Here is a 9638-nt window from a genome sequence, read left to right on the forward strand (position 1 = left end):
AAGTTGATTTTGCCACTTAGAAAACTCCAGAAACATAGAACGAGTGATCGAGGGAACGACAACCCCAACCTAGCTAGCTAGCTAGCTACTTCCAAGTTTATCACTTCTTTTCGATCGCCATGCCACCAAGTTATGAAACCTGACTCTATGAATTTGACATTTTAGCTTTTGGCTTGATCGTTGAGTTCTCGAATGTGAGCCCTAGCTAGCTGGTGAAAAATTTACGTTCATCCTGGCTTGTACCTTATCTTCGTCTTGCTTTACGGTACCAAATCTAAATCCAATAAAAGTGTTCTGTTGCCAGAACGGCTAAAAGTGACAAATCTGATAGATCAAAAACGTGCAAAAATGCTTGTGAAAGTATTATGTTTACGACACCTAGAATGAACGAATGAGTAAGTCCAACAATCTAATGATAACATCATTGAAAATGGTAAGCATCAATAATCTTAGAGATAAATTTCTAATATATATAGAGGTATATTATTAGACTTGTCACATCTCTAAGATCATCATTGTTAGAAACAAGGCAAACGCGCATGGTTTAGCTAATTAAGGTGAGTAACCAAACTACAGCATGGTCCTTTTTAGAATCGTGATGATAATTATCGACTGTCGGCATTTCAATGTGGATACGTACGAGTAAGCAAGAGTAGTGCATGCAGTGAACTTAATTGAAGAAGAAAAGCCAGTCATCCCTAGCTATCAACCTACCGAATTACCAAAACCATTGAACGTAGAACAGTGATTCAATCATTCACTGGCATTCTGAGTAATATACGTACGTACATGCATCAACGATTAATTTCTATATATAGAAACCAATCCAAAAATAGGCCGTAGAATTGTCGATTGTCTCCGATCAAATTCAGGAAATGTCACCCCGTCATCATATGACAAATTATTGGCCTTAAAATCTCAGACACGTATTCGACCAAAAAAAAAATCTCAGACACGTATGCTTCTCCCTTTATGCCACTTATTACATTTCTTTCGATCACTAAATTGTTGTTGATCGACTAGACTAGCATGATTTAGTGATAAAGGGAATAATGTGACAGTGCATATTGCCTTACTATTCAATACCTTTTTGCATCACCAAGGAAGAAGAGGATGAATGGGTGATAGCCAGAGAAGCTAAAAGAAAATTCGACCAAAGAAAGAGCTAAAAGCAAAGATTTGCGGGCATCTAATTATACGTTAATTAAACAACGCATTTGCATTCAGTGCATGAACTTAAGTACTAATTAACATATCACACAAGTGATTAAGCAATGTATGTTTAGGTTTCATTGTTTCATGCATGCTCAACTGTTCATGAACTATATATGGATTAGTTCAATGAATGAGGCTTATATATGTCACTGTTACACTACAACAATAATACCCTTTTGCGACCGGGGATTTCCGACTAATGTCTTTTTTAGTCGGTAATAATGGTACTTCCGACCGTATGCAATTCTCCGTCGGAAATATAATTTTGGATCATATTTTATTTCCGACGAGTTAGGTATTCGTCGGAAATGTGGTCGAAAATAAATAAATACGACCATGTTTCTGTTAATTAGGAAAGTTGTCGGAAAAAATACAGTAATTTAGGATGATATTTTGTTTGGTCGAAAAGTCGTTAGAAAAAAAACATTTCTGATTACTTTCTATTTGATCAGATGGTCGTCAGAAACTGTGTAGTTATTTATTATGTGAATAAATTTCAATTTAACGAATGATGGTCAGATGGTCACTCTAAAATTAATAATAATTTTTCATTATTTTAATTTTAGGTGAACCGCCAACATAGTACGTAATATTATAAATGTCATATTATAAATTTATTTTCGACACAAATCTTTTTAATCTAACGGTATATATGCAGTGCAATTAATTCAAGATGGTCTTTATCGAATTTGATTGCACCATGCCACCATTTTTATTCAAGAATCTTGTATATACATATCATAAAACTGATTGATATGATCTTATATAACTCTCTTTTTGTACATTCTAACATTGATATAATTACACGAAGGAGGAGACCAAGTCGTTTATATTAATACTAAAAACCCATTCACATCGAACAATTAATAAATGGAAATCAACGTGGCAAATAGAGCAGTACTACTGTACCACCATCAATTAAGCTTACCATAGCGGTTAGTACGTAGTTTAGATAAAATCAAACGGGCCCTTAGATTTTCCCAAGGAGGTTAGTTGCTTGTTTTTTTATCAACGGCCGTTACATGATTGTTAACCGTCAGACTTTCAACCCCACCTTTCTCTCAATATAGACAATAGTGTGGGAGTTGAATTTCGGTTCTTTTGTTTCCATGGAATCTGCTGGGTCAGACTTCTAATGTTGTATTCGAATGATCTTCTAATGTGAGGTTCCTATATATACTATTCAATTGCGTGACTTTAACTTGATCATTGTTCTTGCAGTGTTGCCTGTTGTACAGAGTAATAATCGATCATCGACGAGGGAGTTTTAGCGTGGTGGTTGGCAACCGGGCATCAAAATGATAGAGGTACTGTCGGATTCATTTATATATCTTTAGCATGACAAAGATATTGATCATCCACTTTCAGACGAAATGATGGGAAGTTAATTGGGAAACCAAATAGATCACGTACCTCAGAGAGCATGGAAATCACATGATCAATACTATCCTCTCTGCTTCGTCTCTCTCTCTCTCTCTCTCTCTCTCTCTCTCTCTCTCTCTCTCTCTCTCTCTCTCTCTCTCTCTCTCTCTCTCTCTCTCTCTCAGAGTAAATCGTTCTTATGTATTTGATTAGCTTGATCTCTAAAGCACTTGGTTTTTTTTTGCAGGGATGTATCTCCATTCTGGCTAACCTATAAGAAAAACTCAACCGCCAATTCGCCATGGATTTAGACTAGAACGTAGAGTGGATATATGAAAAAAGTCAATGGACTTGGAAATTGTACGAAGTATTTGGTTTTATACGTTGAAATACTTCGTATGTATATGTAGACTAATAAATACGGTAAAAAGAAAAAAAACCTATTTATTCAAAATATAAATAAAATAAAAATTGTTAGAAATATAAATTACAAAATAACTGTGACCGACCAAATTCCCAATCAATTTCCGACGACGATTTTTTGGTCGAAAATAGTGTCATTTACAACGGAGTTTCCAACGGTAAATTTAGTTGTAAATGCCTATTATTTCCGACCAAAATGGTCGCAAAAAAGTATTTGTGACCAGGGTAGTACCGACCGAGGCCGACCAGATTCTTTTGGTCGGAAAGTCTATTAACGACCAAATGAGGGTTTTTTTTCGACCATCTCAAGGGTCGGAAATCATGTTTTGTGTTGTAGTGTTAATCAATAAGTTTATGATCGATTCATTCGATTGGATTCTGTTAAACCGACATATCGATCTGTTTCAAATATGATGATTGAATTAACACATAATATACGTATAAAACTATTGTTCTTAATAGAGGTTATTTTATTTTCGTATCAACGTGCTTATACTTTATACTGACTAGCCTTACTTTATACTGACTAACCTCATGACACACATTCCGTGTGTTATCATTAGGTTTTTTTCTTTTTTATATAAGAAATTGTAAAAAAAACAAAACAAAAATTTAAAATTAATGAAAAGAAATAAACTGACAGTGAGTCATTTACGTAGTTATTTTCACAATAGTTGGTAATTATTATCCATTTGAACTGAATTATATGATCATGGTTTTCTCCTTATTTTTCTTTACCGCATAAATCCTCCTTCTATTCTTTCTTTTCACCTTTATAATTTGTAAATTACAATCCTACCTTTAGCACCATATCCAGACAGAATTAAGAGATTAATTAACTGTGGGTATTTTTAGTAGTTCAAAAATTTAACCATGAAACATTCCCTCCTGACTTTATTGATAGAAGATGTTAACTTGCATGGTTAGAAATTGACTAGGATATTACCTCGGTCAACATCAATTGAATATGAAGATAAACAGATCGTTAAGTTTTATTTGTCAAAAAAAAAGTTTTATTATTCTTAGTCTTTGCATCCTATATTTGATGAACTGACGTAATTTTCAATACGATAATGATCAGATGGCTCTAGAATTATTTTAGTTACTAAATGTCGAGAAAGAAAAAGAGGAGGTCAAGAAGAAGCTTCAGTCGATCTATGAAATCTATGTCATCTGATGAGATTATCTTATATGTGGTGAAAAGAAGTCCACGCTAGAAACTATCATGAACTGTCAACTATATATGAGCGACTGCATGTAGATCTTGGATTATCGAATGACAGCAACCAGTAATCATTTATGGCCACCCCAAAATATGGTTTAGTCGATCTTGTCACAAATACATGACAATTGACAAATTACAAGTTGATAGAGTGATAGGAAAGATTTATACATGCAGCCACAACATATATTTGTGTCTTTGAACATTTGGAGGAAACAATACACACGTTGTCGACTAATTTGTGACTACTTCTAAACTTGATAGTTATCGCCGATATATGCTTGTGTGGATAGCACCGACTACCGACTCAAAACATCCAGACCATTCGATCGGTTTGTGGCCTAATGTATTTGATCACTAGGTACCAGTGGATATTGTCCCTGTGTTTAGCTAGCTCTATCCTAAACACATACATCCCAGACACCTATTAGGATCAGAACCTAGAGCTCTGCATTATGTTGCGAACCCATTTCGTAAACACTAAGGCAAGCAAAAACAAAATAGAAAACCCCATAAAACAGCAAAAACAAAACAGAAAACCCATAAACACCAAGGCCATGATGCAAACCCTTTAGCTAATGAGCTTAATTGGAACCATCCAATAAGAGGTCCTTTTTGTTCTATGATAAGCTCCATCAGCTTGTCATACTCAACTCTATTTCTTCCACCTGGTTTGTATATATCCAAATCGCAACTGTTGAGTCGGTACCAACTTATAGTGATCAAATTTGACATTACTAAAATTCCTTTCGATATTTTTATATGTCAATCTTGATCCTCAAGAAGTTGTCAATCACATGTAAAATGCATGCGAAGTCGGAAGAGTTCGGAGAGCCCGCGATTTACGGTGCGTTCCCATTTCTCACCCGGTGCGGCCGTTCACACGTGATTAAATATGTATATTGACAGACATTAGAATATCTGACTGTAATTCTGTGTGCTCGCCACATCAGCATCGAGTCAAATTTGTGTAGGCCTGGTCAAAGCCCTAACCGCCTGACCGAATCGTCATCTGACGGCTCAATATGGGGATCGGGACACGTGGCTTTAGGGTTTGAAGTTTGACTAGGGTCAAGGTTGGTGTTGTTGACTTTTTATTACGCAATCGCTTTTGTATGTAATAGAAAATATAATGGAAATTATTAAGCCACATGAATGTGAAGAAGATTATTTATCTTATTAGTGAAGATTTGGTCTCGTGTTCTTCTCTCAATTTCCAGCTCGATGTCATTATACAGATCGAGTTGTTATTTCGGTGTCATGACTGTCATCGATCTTCCATGCATAGACCTTAATTAATTTAAGCTAGTAGTTTAAGAGTTGTATTCAAATCTTGTTTCTACTAATCTACTTTCTTCAAACCCTTAAACACAACCAAAACGGTATAAGTTCTGTGAAAACATCAGAAATGTTATCAAATAAGTATAATGAACTCGATCAAATATTGCAATTTTTTACGGTACCATGAATTTGATTTTCAGAGACGTTTTAAACAGTTTAGTCACAAGCTTGACCAGAGATCTAGGGACAGCGGGACACTTCATTTGTCTACAAGACTACAACCACAAAGCCCTTATTTCTAGTAGCGATGGCCAACGGACACTAGTGAGTAGTGAAGAGGAGGGGTTTTAAGATTCAAAACCGAAAATAATTTTGTCAGCAATACATATAGGTCCGTTTGAGAACGAACGTCCACAAAACAGAAAAAGTGCGGATGCCCTACCGTCATCCATCTTTTAGTTTGAATTGGGCACTGATAACAATGTAGCTCTTGTTAGAAGGATACTAAGCTTCGATCTCGAACTTCGTTTTGCAATTGAACTCATATGTTATGAGTATGTAGTCGAGCTTGATGGTGTGCGATGGTTTGCCGGCAAAACTTTCAACCTCGATCACATTGACCTCCATCTTCATGCCGACGCCGTATAGGATAGTTGTGGTCTACATGAAGATGCGGCTGTGATTTTCATCATCCGCAGTTTTTCTGTTTTGCGGACGTCCATTTCTAAACGGCTCCAAATATACACACATCATGATCAACAAAATCATCTATACATATATGCATTTTACATTTGAGAATAATTACTAAGAGATGACTTCATTCCAAGTATAGTAGCTGCTGGGATATAAGACAAATCCACGTACAAGAGCTGTGCGCTACAGATACACTCTTCACATTCTCTCAGTCGGCGACTCTCCTCGTTGAATCTATATATGGCTTAATGAATTTCTTATATATATGAACGACTTCGTACAGTGTCATTATTTGCAGAACGTTCTATTCCCATATTTGGGACTACAAGAAAGTATACTCGATCAAAGTGGGCTTTGTGATCCTAATTTCTTTGACTAGTTATTGATTATGCATTATACGTACACGTTTGGGTGCACTTATAGTAAAGCTCTGTGCTTGTAATTCTCTACTGCTTGTCAAAAGCTCCTCCGGGCGACGTGGCCCTCACCGCCGGCCTAGGAAGCGTCGCACTGTCCCCCGAAGTCAACCCCGAGGTCGACGCACCCTCTCACGCCGCCGCGAAGCCGCACGACGCCGCCAACTCCTGCGTTTTTTCCTCCGTCGCAGTCAAGACATCTCTGGTGGTTCTCAAACTCGAACCGAGGTGAGATTAGTTTAGGTAATTTTCTTTAAATTGAAGAATATATATATCGAGCTTGAAAAACTTGAAATATACAGTAATGAAGACTACGATGGAGTCAGAGTCTAGTCCGAATTATCTAACAATTTGATTCTCCGGTCAAAAGAAAGCTTAACACTTACAAGATAATTAACGATTCCAATTTTGTTTTCTTCAGATGTAGATGGACATAATGGATGGAAAGTCCGATCCAATGACTCCAATCTGAAGTATTTGAATATCTTCTTTGGATGCCTAATCTCTCAATCTCTCGTGATCTTTGTACATACATAAATCTTTAACCATTTATTTTCTTGATTGATCGTACGATGTCCATATAACAACTAACAAGATTTAGGGTATCTGGCGTATATATGAAGGTATATATATTTGATATTTCCATCTCTATGATCGATCTCATCTTGGTCATTGGTCCATTTGGCCCATTTATCATTTATGGCATGTGATATCATTTTAGTTGGAAGCCCGTATTTCAAAATCAGAACAGAAATTCCTTTGACAGTGAAGAAGAGGCTTCTTCAATTCTCCTCTTCCCATGCATCCTTTCTTAATTTCTAAAAGTTCTGGGTTAAGAACTGGAGTATATATGGAAGCTGCTAGTTTTGCATGCTTGAACAATAATAGCGGAGAATCTAGACAGAAAGTGTTTTATCATTTCTGTATCATATCGTAAGAAAAACGGTGGTACAGTTTGTTTTTTTAGGTTATCGACTTCTCGTCATGTTTATATCAACAAAATGACAAGCATAAATACAATAACATGATCAAAGAAAAAAAGACCGTGAATATATTTTACAAGCTCTTTGTCTTTCCGGCCTTGTCCTCTCAAGGTTTGTGTGTATCCTAGCTAATTGATTTGTATAATTTGCTAACAAATCCCAATAAACGAGTTGCCTAACTTAACAAGAATTCCCATCACAAGTGCTAGCTTGGACTATATGCTTACATTTTTTGGACAAAACGTGACACAACAATATTAATATGAATTCCAAGTTGGTGTGGTCTCTAACCACTTTGGGTGTATCAGATTGGTTAGGGTTCTTAGGAAAACTATTTCCCTCCGACGACGCGATCTTTGACGCTGCCGTTGGACGAGAGTTTGCTTACGGGTCAGCCTGAGTGATGGATTGAGAGAGGGCGGCGGCTTTCAGGTGCGGCCTGAGTGAGATTTCTAGATGGTGGCAATTATGGTGTTGCTCTAGAGATGCTGGTCGAGCCTCGTCAGCGATAGAGAGATGGCTAAAGCGGTGGAATGGGATGGGAAGTAAAGGCCGCAATGGTTTACCTGGGTTTTCAGTTCAGGTCAGTTTGACGCTTTGTTGGCTCGAATTCTTGATGGGTGGGTCTCGCTGTTACAAGCTCGGTTGGTGGATTCTTTAGCAATGGCTGGCTTTGTTGGCTGGATGACGATGATGCGGCTGGACGGAGGTGGATTGGTTGCTAAACCTTGGGATTGGCGGTTTCTCTCTGATTCTTTGGAGGTGGGCCAAGATTCGTATGGGCATAGGTTGGGCCATCTAGTTAGGTGGGTTTGGCTCTGTGTTGGCCTAAGCCCGTTTTTATTTTTTTATTTTTCGGTTTTTGTTTGGTTATGTTGTCACTCGTTGTGTGAGGGTTTAAGATGTCGGTATGTATGGTTTGGTCGTGTCGTTGAGTGCACATATTTATAGTGCATGTCATTTTCAGAGATTATTTAAAAATTGATTCTTTTTTGGTGTCAATGTAATTAGGAGGTTGTTTCTGCAAATATGTCGGAAATTTTAGTATGTGATGTTATTTAAGTGGTTCGCTTCTTAAGACTGGCGGCAAGTAGGTTATCGACTACTTCTGGAATCAAATTTGATTGGTTCAGGATCGGGTCTTCTTGGCTCATGTATATTGCATGTTGTGATAATCTTATGACTAGCAATATTGGTCGAACAAAGTGTGGGGAATTTTCTTCCTCCACCGAGTGTTCATTTGTTGTAATCTTTTTTTGTGCAATATATATTTCTGTTTTTCTCAAAAAAAGAAAATCAATATTAATTGAAATTGGTTAATTTGTCACTCTTCCCTCTTGCTTCAATAAACTCTCCTTCTTGTCCCAATTAATAAAGCTCAGTTAATTAGTTTGACCCCGCCCTCTCCTAACTATCAGTGTTTATTAAGCAAATAATGTTTATAAACTGTCAAATAAATATTACTAAGAATACCCCTACATGAAATATTCTAAGCCAAATAAAAAGGAGGACGAAATTGACAAACTGTAAATCAGAAAATTTGCATAGGATTAATTATCAGATATATGACCACATTTTTAGGAGAAAAATGACGTACTATCTCCCACCCTGATTCAGTTACATTATTCTTTTGTATTCTCATGGAAATTAGAAACTGACTAAACTACCATAGATGAAAACTGCAGCTTAATGTTGATTAAATCTCATATCAATGGCACTAAGAGCAAATGCACCCCAACTGGTAAAAAGCAAGGGCAAAAGGAGATGTTTTTGCCTCCTATTTGATGAATTTGACTCTGCCTTTCAGTATTTCTGTGACCGTGAATGGCAAGACTTTTGCCTCTCAACCATCTTTTCTAGGGTAAATTAATTTCTTGTTTTGCCCTTAATTCATGCTTCTCTCGGTTTCTCTCTTTCCTCTCATTCTCTTTGTTACTACTGGATATTTTTGATTTCCAGTCCGTAAGTCCTTCCCCCCATTTTTCCTTCGTCTATCTTACCTCTTCTTTCCTTCTCTTTAATTTCATGCCTATGAATCACCGA

The sequence above is a fragment of the Argentina anserina genome, chromosome 3 (assembly GCF_933775445.1).
Source record: "Argentina anserina chromosome 3, drPotAnse1.1, whole genome shotgun sequence".
Taxonomy (NCBI): domain Eukaryota; kingdom Viridiplantae; phylum Streptophyta; class Magnoliopsida; order Rosales; family Rosaceae; genus Argentina; species Argentina anserina.